Genomic DNA, 15,715 nt, shown 5'->3' on the forward strand with positions numbered 1-15,715 from the left:
TCAGTGGTCGAGTGCCCCTGGGTTCATTTCTCAGAATCACCAAAAAAAAAAAAAAAAAAAGAACAGAGTTGGATGACATACACTAACTTTGTAAGTATGAAATTATTTCAAAATGAAAACTTAAGTTTTATTATCAGTAAATTATACCACAACAAAATGTATTTAATTTTTTTAAAAAATTTTCACTTACAACTAAGAAACTTATAAGGATAGTCCAATATGTACAAAATAGGTACTTTAAAGCTGCAAAACACTGCTGAGAGAAACTAAAGAGGATCTAAATAAACGGAAAGACATTATCATGTTTCATTAGCTGGAAGACTTACAATTATTTAGATCAATTCCCTCCAAAATTGTTGCCTGACACAGCACTTCTTCCTTTTTTTTTTTTTAAGAAACTGACAAGCTCATTCTAAATGTTATAATACAGAAATGCAAAAGATCTAGCATAGCAAAACAACTTTGAAAATAATGACTTAGAAGACCTGATTTAATATGAAGTTAAATTAACCAAGATAATATGGTATTACCATGGAAAAGAGTCCAGAAATGGACTCAAATGTATTAGGCCAACTAATATGCAACAAAAGCATGTAGATAAATCAATTTGAAAAAACAAAAATCCCTTTAATAAATGGTACTATACTGGATATTCAAATGCAAAATATTTATTTTGACTCTTGCATTATACTACATACTAAAACTAACTCAAAATGGATTACTGATCCAAATATAAAATTTAAGGTTTCTAGGGAAAAAAGTTAAAAAATCTTCATGATTTTAGGACATATTTATTAATACACAAAGGGCACACACTATATCATTTAATAACATATGGCTTCATCGATACTAAATACTTGTGCTTTACAAAGGATACTATTAAGATAATGAAAAGGCAAATCTCAGAAGAGACAGATGGATATAGATGGAGAAAGATACAGAAATATACCCATCTATTTCTAGCTATAAATCAATCTATATTGACAGACATCCAAAGTATATAAAGAAACTTTACATCTAAGAAACAAAAAGATGGAACAACAAATTTCAAAATGGACAAAAATTTGAACACAGGCTTTATAAACTAGCATTTAGGAAAGGCCAATAAACAAAATGAAAAGATGTTCAACAGTCCTATTTATCAAGGAAGTGCAATTTACAACAATGAGATGTCACTATCCAACCCCACCCAATCCCACTAAAATAGCTGTAAATCAAAAGACAGAGACAACCTAACCAAATGGTTAAATTCCATGAAAACTTATCAAAACAGATACAAGATTAAACATTAAATGTGACTAACATTACCTCAATTGAAAGTGAATGCATAATTTAAAACCTTCACCTCAAGAAATCTCCAGGCCCAGTTGGTTTCACTGGTGAATTCTTTTTTAAAAATTAATGAAGCTATAATCCCAATATTAACACAAATTTTGACAGGAAAATCCTTAAGAAAATATTAGCAAAATCAGGGATAGAAATATAGCTGAGCAAAGCATGGGCAAAGCCCTGGTTCAATATACATAACCCAAGAAAAAGAAAACATTAGCAAATGGAAGCCAACAACATGTGAATAGTAATATTCTTCAGCAATTTCTCAGGATAAAATGACAATATTTTTTAATGTAATAAAGCTTAAGCCTACTGGACAGAAACCAACAAAAATTAACCCCAAATGACAAAATGCAATAACTACTTTAGTGAAATCAGTCAAAAGTAACTATTACCTTGATTATTACTTCAGGAAATCCTACAAGTTTTAGCAAAACCAATGAAATTATATGTGAACAACCACGGGGGGTAAAAAAAAAATCTATTCAATAATATGGTTTTTGTCTAGATCATTACAGACTCAAGTTTATTTTAAAAGCAACAAGATTTTAACAGGGGCCGGCTGGTAGAGTGCTTGCCTCACATGTGTGAGGCACTGGGTTCAATCCTCAGCACCACATAAATATAAATAAGTAAATAGATAGATAAACAAACAAATAAAAATATTCAGTCCATCTACAATTAAGGAAATATTTTTTATAAAAGATTTAACAGGAGAATTGTATAAATTTTTTAGGCTATTCCAGCAGTAAGAAACTGAAAATTAGAAAAATACTCCATTTTCAAAGGTAACATAATACTTTGGTATAAATGACATAAGGAGAGGGCTGGAGTTCTAGCTCAGTGGCAGAGCGCTTGCCTAGTACGTGTGAGGCACTGGGTCCCATCCTCAGCACTACATAAAAATAATAAATGAATAAATAAAATAAAGATATTTTTCAAAATGACGTAAGTATAAAGTATTTATTACTTGAAAACAATCAAAATTTTAATGAATGACATAAAACAAGATCTGTATAATAAGATGTGGCCCATAATACAATATGAAATAAAAATTCTGATTATTTCCCAAAGTAATAGATAAATGTATGCTTTTGTAAATTAGAATTCCAACTTTGTTTTTCCCTCCCACCAGTGCTAAGGATCAAACCCAGGGCCTCATCCATGCTGAGCAAGCATTTTACCACTCAGAGCTATATCCCAAATCCCTCCAATATTTTTATATTGTTTAAAATCATGTTAAAATTTAGTGCCTTAATAAAAAGCTTAAAATATAAAATAAAACAAATGAACAAAAAAAATCCTGAGTTCTATGATATGGACCTGGAATCCCAGCTACTGAAGAAGGAGGATCATTTGAGTCCAGAGGTTCAAGCCTAACCAAAATAGCAAGATAAGTCTTAAAAAAAAAAAAAAAAAAGGCAAAAAAAAAAAAAAATCAAACACACACTGACTTGCCTCAGCAGACAGATGTCTATACCAAATATTCAATTAAAATATAGTAATAAAAAACTTTTTAGGGCACACTCGCCCACATCTCTATTCCCAGCAACTCAGGACACTGAGGCAAGAGGATCACAAGTTCAAGTCCAGTCTGGGTAACACAGAGAGACCCTGTCTCAAAATGAAATTTCAAAAGGGCTGGCAGGTACCTCAGTGGTAGAGTACTTGACCAGTATGTGTGAGGCCCTGGGTTCAATGCCCAGTTTGGGGGAAGAAAGGACTACTTAAAACAAATATCCAACAAAATAAATATGGTACTGACATAGCAATAAATATATTAATAGAACAAAACAGAAATCCCAAATATAGATCCCAACATAAATAAAACATTAATATATCTCAGAGGTATCAATTCAGTTCAATGTTAAAAAGATGGAACTATTTAGATGAGGAGAATTATGTGTTAGAACAATAGGCTACCCATCTAAAAAAAACTAAACCCCTATCATACCCAACATCCAAATGAAATAAGGCTAAAATATGAATTAAAGAGGTGTTATAATATCTTTTCTAGAATTATAAATTTTTACTAAAAAAGTGTTGAAGCAGAAAGACAAAGCAATAACAAGTTCATGGAGAGGAAGACTCAATATCATAAACATGACATTCCTATCAAATTCCAAGTTAAGTTTTCATTATGTGCTTTTGTTAAGAAGTTAACAAGAGCTGAGAATGGTGCTGCTTGACTTGGGAGGCTGTGGAGGGAGGATCCCCAAGTTCAAGGTCAGCCTCAGCAACTTACCAAGGACCCTTTAAGCACCTTAGTGAGACCCTGTCTCAAAATAAAAAGAACTATGGTTAAGTGCTCCTAGGTTAAAATCCTCAGTATCCAAAAAAAAAAAAAAAAAAAAAAAAAAAAAGCTAGCAAGATATTTCTAACATGAATAGTCAAGAACAGACAATATTCTGAGGAACAATTTTCAGGGATATGTCCTATCAGATTACCAAGATTTATTATATAGCTAAATCAATTAAAACAACATGGTACTGGCATATGAATAAATAATCAGTCCCCTGGAACATTAACTGAGAAAGCGGCGGGGGGGGGGGGGGGGGGTTCTCACAAATATTCAGCCTTATCACTACGAAAAGGAGGCAGTATTTAATAAATGGTGATAAGATAATTCATTAGCCTTCTGATACAAGATAAAATTAGTTCCCCAAGCACTTCTTTATAAAAAATTAATCTAGGGTGATTCAACAGCTACATGCAACAGGTAAAACCAACAAGCATTGGTTCAATATATATATATATATATATATATATATATATATATATATATATATATATATAAAAACAATTCATGTTTCTGATCTCAGACCAGGCAAGATTTTCTAAAATAAAATGATGGGAAAAAATGTAAACCAAAGGAAAAGACTAATACATTTATCTTCACTCAATTATATTAAATTTAATCAAGTTCTGCATATGCAAAGACTCTACAAAGACAAGACACAAACTGAGCATTATCTGTACCATCTATAACTAGTAAGTTAACTGTTCAGAATATTTAGAAATCTCCTACAATTCAATAAGGAAAAGACCCAATAGCAAGTGAGCAATATATTTTTTTTTTAAAGAGAGAGTGAGAGAAGAAAGAGAGTGTGAGAGAGGAGAGAGAGTGTGAGAGAGAATTTTTAATATTTATTTTTTTAGTTCTCGGCGGACACAACATCTTTGTTGGTATGTGGTGCTGAGGATCGAACCTGGGCCGCAAGCATGCCAGGCGAGCGCGATACCGCCTGAGCCACGTCCCCAGCCCTGAGCAATATATTTAACTGAGCAGTCATTTCACAAGAGAAATAAATTCTGGCCAATAAACAATTTTAAATGTTCAACTAAATATTTAATTATTACTATTAATAATTATTAATCAGGGAAATGCAAATTTAACACAAAACTAATTCCATGTTGTATTTTCCATACTGACAAAGTTTGAAGGTCTGATAAATTGAGTGTTGGCCAGATCTGAGCTGACCACAACTAACCAGGAATAAAAGTGCAAGTGGATGAAACTACTTAGGAATAAAGTTTTGCATTACTAGCAATGTGGGAATTTACACACCTTATATTTATGCAATCACCTTCTCAAATAAGCTCTACAACTCTGGGAGGTAAATTATGCGTACACAAAATTCAAGAACCACCTGTTCTTTGGGGATTCCCTATTAGGAAAGATTTGTTTCACATCTTTCAAATGCCTTTAAAAAAAAATCAAAAGTAGTACATTTCCTGATACAAAAGTTACACTAAATTCATATTTTAGTGCCCATAAAGCTTTGATGAAAATGAATTAATTTAATTCATTTATGCACTGTTTATGGCTATGTTTGTACTACAGAGGCATAGCTAATTGCTCTAACAGAGACTATATGACCTATGAAGTCTAAATGTTTATTATCTGATCCTTCACAGAAAAAGTTTGCCAGTCCCTGCCCTAGAGTAACAGATTCAAAATTTATTTTAGAGAGAGACCCACCATAAGAAATACATCTTACACTGAATTTCATACAAGGTACTTTTATGTTATTAGGAAAAATACATATAAATGTTCACAGAAGAAACGTTTATAACAGAAAAACTGGAAGCTTCAAGAAATCTACAGGCAAAATAATATAATTTAAAATTGTAATATATTTTTTTAAGTATAAGGCTTAAAATATAAAATTCCTAAAAGAAAACAGAGGAAAAGCTTCCAGATACTGGATTTGGCAACAATTTCTTGGATATAGCACCAAAAGCACAAGCAACTAAAGCAAAAATAAGACAAATGGGCAACATTTTTTAAAAATATTTTTTTTAGTTGAAGATGGACACAATAACCTTTATTGTATTTATTTTTTATGTGGTAATGAGCATTAAACCCAATGCTTCAAACATGCAAGGCAAGTGCTCTACCAATGGGCTACATTTAACTTGAAAACTTTATATCAAAGTAAACAATCAATAAAGTGAGAAAAAATCCAACGGAATAAGAAAAGATATCTACAAATCTGATAAAGGGAAATATTTATACAGAACTCTTACAACTCATCAAAAACAAAACCAATCTGATTTTAAAATAGCCAATAACTTTAAGAGACATTTCTTCAAAGATGATCAACAAGCATATGAAAAGATGCTCAACATTACCAATCATTAAAGAAATGCAAATCAAAACTACAATGAGACACCACTTCATACTCATTAAGATAGACACTATCAAAAACAAAATAACAAGTATTGATGATGTACAAAAATTAAAACCCTTCTGCAACACTGGTAGGAATGTGAATTCTTCTAACCAATGTAGAAAAATGTGAGGTAGTTTCTTAAAAAATCAAAAATGAATTATATGTGATACAGTAATCCCACTTCTGAGTTTGAAAAACAAAAACAAACAGCCAAAAAAAAAAAAAAAACCATGAAGTCAACATCCCAAAGAGATATCTGCATACCCATTTTTTGCTGCAATGTTATTCACTACAGCAAAGAAGTAGAAACATCTCAAATACCCATCAAAGAATAGATGAATAAATAAAACGTGATATGTGTATATCACATAATATTATTCAGCCTTAAAAAATAAGGAATTCTGACAAACATTTCAACAAAGATAAAACTTAAGAACATTATCCTAAGTTAATATGTCAACAAGAAAAGACAAATATTGTATGATTCTACTTATAGGAAGTAGCTAAAGAAGTGAAACTCTTAATAACAAAAAGAAAATTGTAGTTGTCAGGAGCTGGGAAGAGGGAGTAATAGGGATTTATTGTTCACTGAACACAGAGTTTCAGTGAACAATAATAAGATGCAAGGGTTCATCTTGAACAATGTAAATACAGTTAACACTACTGAATTATGATGGTTTGGGGTGATAAGTTTTGTTATGTTTTTAACATAATTTTAAATAAACAGATAAATAAATGTGACATTTTTACATAATGAATTATCATATGTCAGTGACAAATGAATAAACTACAAACATCAATACAGCCAAATCTCAGGAATATAAAATGGAAAAAAAGCAAGGGTAACATATACACTTTGATTCAAAACAATGCAAAGCTCAAAAGCAAGTAAAATGAAGATATTATATAATATGGTGAAACAATTTTGAAAAGTAAGGAAATAAAGTTTAGAATAGTGATTACTTTCTGAAGATCTGGCTATTTATATGGGACTGGAGAACTGGCATCAAAAGTATGAAAATATACTTTTTTTAAAAAGCCTCATTTTATTATCTTTATTTTGTTTATTTATTTTTATGTGGTACTGAGGATCGAACCCAGTGTCTCATACATGAGAGGCGAGTGCTCTACCGCTGAGCCATAACCCCAGCCCAAAAATATACTTTTTTTAAGTTAGGTAGCGAAGCCGATGATTTTGTTTTAATCTCTCATTATATTTTTGTGCTTATTTAATAATTTATAAAAATAGATTTCTAAAAATTCTAAGAAATTCTAGGACACCATATAATCAAGAGATAAGAAAAACTTCCTTAACCAAGACTACAAATCCAGATGTTATTTTTCAAATTGCTGAAATTTCTAAATATTAAAATACTTAACAAAAGATAACAAAAAAGACAGTTAAACAAGAGAAATCAGGACACCAGCCTCCATTTTCAAGAGCCTTAAGTTATGCATTTCAAAAGTTAAAAACACTGAAGGTATACAGTGATTGTCTATCTTTTTAAGTGTATACCCAAATGTTCTTTAAAATATTTACTTTAATATGCTATGACTCACCTTAACAATTATTATAATATGAAACGAGATTGCAACCTGGCATGAAAAAAAAGTAGAAAAACAAGCAAAAGATATTCAACAAATATTTATGGCTAGACAATAGAGAACAAGTTCAAATGTTAAACATATTGATTCAATAAGACTGAAGAACATGCAAATTAATGTTAATTCAGATGTCGTACATCTACTGGACTGCCGAATACTACAAAGAGGTATAATATATACTAATGAGTGGGACAAAGTATTCTTATATACTGCTGGCTAAAATGTTAGGTTTAAAGATTAAAAGAAGTCCACCAATACCTATTAAAATTATGCATTTCCTTTAACCCATATTATCCACTCTTCAGAATCTATGCACAAATACAAAAATCGCAAATAAATAAGGACATATATTAAAGGATTCTAAATGCATCCTTTTTTTCAAGGCAAAAGAGAAAAAAAAACCCACTAAAACAATGTAAATGCCTTAAAAACAAGGCAGAAAAAGACTTATTGTGGACTTAAATTAAAACATTATGTATAAATTTAAGACTTATAGCTATTCCAATTGTGATGGAAAGGTATCATGAAGTACTTCTGGAAGAGAAAAGTAAAACTGAGTATGTATATGATTCCACTTTTAAAAATTGTTTATAATTCTAATTTGTTACATATGACAGAAGAATGCATATTACACATATTGAGCACATTTTTTCATATCTCTGGTTGAATACAAAGTATATTTACACCATTGTGTCTTTATACATGTACTTAGGATAATGATGCCCATCTCATTCCACCATCTTTTCTGCTCCATGCTTCCTCCCTCCCCCTCCCCAAGCCCTTTGCTCCCCCCTCCCCAAGCCCTTTGCTCTATCTAGAGTTCCTCTAATACTCCCATGCTCCCCTTCCCAACTGCACTATAAATCAGCCTCCTTATAACAGAGAAAACATTTGGCATTTGGTTTTTTGGGATTAACTAACTTCACTTAGCATTATATTCTCCAACTCTATCTATTTGCCTGCAAATGCCATAATTTTATTCTCTTTTAATGCTGAGTAATATTCCATTGTGTATATATACTACAGTTTCTTTATCAATTCATCTACTGAAGGGCATCTAGGTTAGTTCCAAAGTTTAGCTATTGTGAATTGTGCTGCAATAAACATTGATTAGCTGTGTACCTATAGTATGCTGTTTTTAAGTCCTTTAGTTATAAACCGAGGAATAGGATAGCTGGGTCAAAATGTGGTTCCATTCCCAGTATTTCCAAGGAATTTCCATAATGCTTTCCATATAGGCTGCACCATTTTGCAGTCCCACCAGCAGTTTATGAGGGTGTCTTTTCCCCACATCCTCGCCAACACTTATTGTTGTCTGCATTCTCAATAGCTGCCATTCTGACAAGAGTGAGATGAAATCTTAAGTTTTGATTTGCATTTCTCTGAATGCTAGAGATGTTGAACATTTTTTCATGTATTTGTTGATTGATTGTATATCACCCTCTGAGAAGTGCCTTGGCCCATTTATTGATTCGGTTATTTGTTTTTTTGGTATTTAGATTTTTGAGTTCTTTATATATCCTAGAGATTAGTGCTCTATCTGATGTGCAAGGCATAAAAATTTGCTCCCAAGCTATAGGCTCTCTATTCACCTCACTGATTGTGCTTTTGCTGAGAAGAAGCTTTTTAGTTTGAATCAATCCCATTTATTAATATGATCCCACTTTTACTAAACAAAATATTACTCAAAAATCTTATGTATGTTTATCTATGTATGTTTATGGCTAATAATTTTATGAACATTGATAAGAACATGGAAGGCTACCTACAAAGCTGTTTAAGTGAATTGTGAAAAGGGATAGGGTTGATGACATGGAAAGAACAAACCAGCAGAAATGCAAAAAAAAAAAAAAATCATACATGAACAGATTCAAGCAATTTGTGCGTATGTATTACAGGAAGTGACTAATGCTGTGGAAATTCATTTACAGATATACAGTATGATTTTTTTTTGGGGGGGGGGCAATGCTTGGGATTAAATCCAGGGCTTTGTGCATGCGAGGCAAGCACTATACCAACTGAGCTATATCCCCAGCCTCCTAGCATAAATTTTTTAAAACCTACTTTATGGTTTAGATGCAATATTCAATTGCAGAATTCCATGCTGTGACAGCACATTGTATTTTCATAAAAATGGCCACGTTACGTCACACCCCATGTGCTTTCCAAAATGTGACCTAGACCACCTCCTATAAAGATGAAGACTCTGCAAATTCTTCTGAACCTGGGCAAGCCTATGACTTGCCTGTAGCCAATGGAATGTGGTAGAAGTGATATTTTGAGACTTCTGAAGTTCTACTAAAAAAAGATGATCCAACTTCTGCCTTATTCACTGAATTACTAATTTGTGTGGGACCCTAAGCCACCATTTAAAAAAAGTCAGACTATGTATTAGGAAAGCAAGCTCAGACTATTTTCCGGTGCTCAAGTCATTGTTCCATACTTTTGAGTCCTCCTAGCCCATGCACCAGACATAAGTCAATAAACTTCCAGACTATAATTCCAGGTTATTCCAGGCTACTGTAGTCACCCCCAGCCTCCAAATCGTCTGTCAAGACCCACGCATTGTTTTGGGATGGGGAGTGATCCCTTTCTAAATACCTGAGCCACCTAGTCTTTGAGCATAATAAAATGGTTAATATTTTACATCAAATTTCAGGTGGTTTAAACTGCATGTAGTAATTAGAATGCAAATTCAAGATATGTTCTATCTTACACAATTTAGAAAATCCTGGAAAACTATGTTAAGACCAACACTTAAGATTAAAAAAAATCTACAGGTACCGGGTATGGTGGCACACACCTGTAATCCCAGTGGCTGGGTTCAAAGCCAGTCTCAATGGTGAGGTGCTAAGCAACTCAGTGAGACCCTGTCTCTAAATAAAATATAAAATGGCTGGGGATGTGGCTCAGTGGTCAAGTGCCCCTGAGTTCAATCCCTGGTACCAAAAAAAAAAAAAAAAAAAAAAAAAAAACCACTCTCAAGGTGTTCAGGTGTTCAAGTTCCTTATATGACAAAATGGCACAGTATTTGCAAGTAAACTAGGCAAATCCTCTTGTATACTTTAAGTTGTCCAGATTACTTATCATATCTAATATGATGTAAATAGTTGTTATGCCTATTGTTTAGGGGAAATGAAAAGGAAAAAAACTACAAGTTCAGTACACATGCAATTTTTTCCCAAATATTTTTTATCTGAGTTTTACTGAATCCAAAGATACAGAACCCATGAATACGGAGGACCAAGTGTATTTTCTAAATAATTCAACATAAATAAGTTTTAAATATACACACAATTAAGTTAATAAATAATCAATAGACATAAGATTATTTCATCCATATGTTTCTGTGTACACGTGTTCTAAATGGTCACATTCTATTTCTTCATCTTCCACTGGAGAAACAGGTCAGAATCGTCTTATTCAAAACGTTTACAATATGGTTTTTTATCACCCTCTAATCTTACTGACCAACCTGAACTAAATTCCACATACAACTTATGTCTTCAGTTTCCCTGACACTACTCAATATTATTAATAACAATACTGAAACATAGCTGTAATTTGTTCACAAAAATACAGAAATAAAACAAAAATTAGTTTAGTCCATCTTTACACTGGTTACTGGTCAATATGCTCAATTCAAGAAGAACCTTTGTTTTTATTTAATGAATTAAAAATTGTAGAGAACTGTGAGGTGTTTTTCAGTTAAGGCTCTATCAATTCTCAAGTTACATCCCTAAAGAAACTTTAGGTTTCTTTTCAACATTTTTATAAGGACAATAGTCTTTCACAATGTTGGAAGAATTCAAATACTCGACAATAAACTATATAAACAAAAATATGTAAACAGTTCTGGTTAAAAGGGAAAAACTTCAATTATTGGTTCTTTTTATTGTTTTCTTACATTTTACTTGTTTTAAGTTGTATCAATTTTCTTAAATTGAACCATACTGATAAGGCAGATATAATTCAGACCCCCATAAGCAACAACAAAATCCTCAATCATAGTTAATACTCCTTAAAATGTTTCAAAAGTTACTTTACAAATACCTTTATTTCTATCAAATAATTGTTATTCTCAAAAAACTGTGACTCCAATGAATTACAGGGCAATTCATAAATAGATAATGAAAAATTTAAAAGGAGGGGCTTTAGAGTTATGTAAACTTTCATTCAAATCCTGACTCCAATTAAAAGCTAAATGATATCTCTAAACCTCAGTTTTTTTTCCTTAGTAAATGAAGACAGCCATATTTTCTTCATCCAAATGGTTACTATGACAGATAATGCCCACTAATAACAATTCTCCTTCTCTTCCTTACTAAGAGATCCTCAATTTTATTTTTGGCAACAGGCTCAGATACAGGACTATAATTTCCAGCTTTCTTTGAAGCTAGATTGGGCAATGAAATGTATACCCAATCACACAGGTAGAATGTCCATTTTAAAAAAAGTCCTAATTGTGTTAAGAAGTGTGTTTTTTTTTCCTTCCTCCCCAGGGAACATCATCCATCTCAGAACACCAAGATATCTCGAAAATGGAAGCCATGCACTAAGGTTGTGATACAGAAAGCTGAAGGCCCCTGGATTCCTGAAAACTACAAACCCATATTATAATTGAGGCTTCTTGATTATGAGAAATAAATTTCTATCATGTTTCTATTATATAGTTGAGCTTAATATCCAAAACTAATAAATATCAGACATTTTAAAGAATAATACATGTAAGGTTTTTCCACAAACTAGTACACTACAAGTAATCAAAATAGATTTTTTCATCCAAATAACATCTTCAAGAACAAATCAATAATGCTTTTACTTTTCCGTTGAAGTTGTCAAGTTTATTATATTCAATAAACTTGCTCTATCTTTAGAAAATTAAACATTGCTAAGCTGGGCACACCTGTAATCCCAGCAACTAGGGAGGCTGAGGCAGGAGGGCAAAAAGTTGCCTAAGGAACCCATTGAGACTATTTCAAAAAATAAAAAGGATGTAGCTCAGTGATTGAAGTCCCAGGTCAATCTCCAGTACTGAAAAACAAACAAAATTAACTAACTATTGCTGGATGACCAGTTCATTATTGCAGAGTCATTTAATGAAAAGTCTTTAAGAAAATAGCTATGTGAATACGTTAAATAATCTCTTTATACTGTTTGAACTACTTTCACACTTCGCATAAACTATTAACAGATGGGGGAATATGAATGATTCACAGTTATCAGTCACTTTCTCTATTGCCAATCTTACAAAAAACCCACAGCACACATTCTCCTGAAAAATGAACAAGATGGGCAACCACACCTCTCTTCATACCCATAAAATGTTGAGCCTTGGACTGGGGTTGTGGCTCAGTGGTAGAATGCTTGCCTAGCATGTGCGAGGCCCTGAGTTTGATCCTCAGCACCACATAAGAATAAATAAATAAAATAAAGGTATTGTGTCCAACTAAAACTAAAAAATAAATATTTTTTAAAAAATGTTTCAGCCTTTTTTCTTTTAAATCCCATTCATTAAACATACTGTATCTCTGGAAAGTCAATTTAGAATATGATAAATCTCTTTTCTTTCTAGACATCTATCCTAAGACAAAGTGTTAGGCCTTGAAACCATCTTTGGTATCCTGAATATTATTAGATAGCAGTATGCCCTTACCAATCCTGGATAATGTTTCTAAATCTTCATGGAGAGAGGCTTAAGTGTTCCCTTAAAACGAGTCACTTCTCTGCTTCCAATATCCTTTTTTAAAAAAAAAAAAATTTAGGTAGATGGATACAACACAATGCCTTTATTTTTATATGGTGCTGAGAATCAAACCCGGATCCCGCTCATACTAGGCAAGCACTTTACCGCTGAGCCACAATCCCAGCCCCTTCCAATATCCTTTTAATGGCAAACTACCAGAAATGGAGAGAAAAAGGGAAACACTGTACTATTTATATCTGATATTTGGTATAAAACTGCTTGTACATCTCCAGTTTTGTTCTTTTTGTTCTGTTTTGTTTTGTTGCAGTGCTAGGAATCAAACCCAGGGCCAAGAACTCTTATCACTAAGCTACATCCTTAGCCCTTCTCTAGCTTAACAATGTCCTGAGAGAGTGGGGTGAAATAGCCCTATTAGGGCTGGGGATGTGGCTCAAGCGGTAGCGTGCTCGCCTGGCATGCATGCGGCCCGGGTTCGATCCTCAGCACCACATACAAACAAAGATGTTGTGTCCGCCAAAAAAACTAAAAAAAAATAATAATATATTAAAATTCTCTCTCTCTCTTCTCTCTCTCCCCACCCCTCTCTCTCTCTCTAAAACAAAAAGGAAGGAAGGAAGGAAGGAAGGGAGGGAGGGAGGAAGGGAGGGAGGGAGGGAGGGAGGGAGGGAGGGAAGAAAGAAAGACAGACCCCTATTAGCCAGGCACAGTAGCACACACCTGTAATCCCAGCTTGGAAGGATAAGGCAAGAGGACTGCTAATTCAAAGCTAGCCTCAGCAACTTAAGGAGTCTCTAAACACCCTAGAAAGACCTTGTCTCTTTTTTTGTTTGTTGGCTGCTGTTGTTGTTGTTGTTTTTTAAACGATGGGAATGTGGATCAGTGGTTAAGCACACCTCAGTTCAATCCCTGGTACCAAAAATTAAATAAACATAAATGTTAAGTATAAGACTCTAGTTATAGCCGCTTGATTATAGCTTTAAAAAAAAAAAAAAAAACGTTGGTAATGGTAAATGGACAGAATGCCTTTATTTGTTTATTTTTATGTGGTGCTCAGGATTGAACAAAGTGCCTCACACATGCTAGGCAAGTGCTCTGCCACTGAGCTATAGCCCTGATTACATCTCTTAAGATAAATTCCTGTTGCCACTTTTAAGATTGTTCCTATTGCAAAAACTAAAAAATAGAGCAACAGATTAAAACCTTCATCGGAAATTTTGGTTCATTTCCATTACCAATATACAAACTTAAGCATAGACATATCTAGAGCAGGTATTCAAAAATTATTTGGTAAGTACTGGGGCTGCAGCTCAGTGGTAAAGCACTTGCCTAGCGTTTGATCCTCAGCACCACATATAATTAATTAATTAATTAATTAAATGTATCGTGTTCATTTACCAAAAAAAATATTTTAAAAAAATTATTTGGTGAAGGCTGGGGATGTGGCTCATGGTAGAGTACTTGCCTAGCAAGCATAAGATTCTAGGTTCGAATGCCAATCCAACAAAAACAAAACAAAACAAAAAATTAATGAAAATAAGAAATAGTGGCAGAGGAACGTGTCCTAAAAGCTCTGCTTTAACATTTGACTGTTTTCCCGATACATAATTGGTTCAAAGATGACCATCAGAATCAGCGTGGTCCAATCAATAATGTTTCTTCTAGGAACTTGAAATTAAAAACGAATTAAACAGAAAGACTAAAAGTCATTGGTATATAACTGTTCTCTGACAGGATAGGCTGATATCTTTTGCTGAGTACACTGGAGGAAATTTGTTTTTTTACCTCCACTCTAAATTCTATGGAATACCAAATTTACATCAAAGTGTTTCTTCTAGATAAACTAGTTAATCTACTTTGTTGCCAGCAACAATAATTAAATCCACTGAAGATAAGAATTAAACTATCGATATCAAATAACAAAAAATTAAGACTAACTTAAAAAAATGTAAACATTCAAAAATATTAGCAAATTCCAAAAAGAAACAAGGTACTCATAGATTCTTCTGGTAGATGAAAACTTAAAAAAAAAAGGAAAGGAAAGGTACATTCCGCTGAAGAATTCTAATTGACAAAAGTTACACTCCATAAACAAACACAAACACATCCTTTAATGATTTATCAATTCTATTCTTAGAATTTATCCTACAAAAACACCTTAACAAGTATACAAAGACATGTAGAGGAAAACTTACCCAGTATTGTTTATAATAATGAAAAACTGAAAATAATTTACATATGTATAAAAGAGGAAGCTGGTTCAATTACAATATAGCCAAAGAATAAAATATTAAGTGGCCATTTAAAAGAATGCAAAAGGATTATATCCATTGACACAGAAAGATTTCTATGCAGTTGAAAGAAAAAAGGCAAGAATGGCATTCATACGATTCCTGC

At 32.8% G+C, this 15,715-nt stretch overlaps 1 protein-coding gene across 1 annotated transcript in view; it reads right to left on the bottom strand.

Moving 5' to 3' along the window:
• ZMYM4 (zinc finger MYM-type containing 4) overlaps window positions 1-15,715 on the bottom strand; it is a 143,744-nt gene that overhangs the window by 72,487 nt on the left and 55,542 nt on the right.

Source organism: Spermophilus citellus (genome assembly GCF_964194105.1).
Source record: "Spermophilus citellus genome assembly, chromosome: 9".
Taxonomy (NCBI): domain Eukaryota; kingdom Metazoa; phylum Chordata; class Mammalia; order Rodentia; family Sciuridae; genus Spermophilus; species Spermophilus citellus.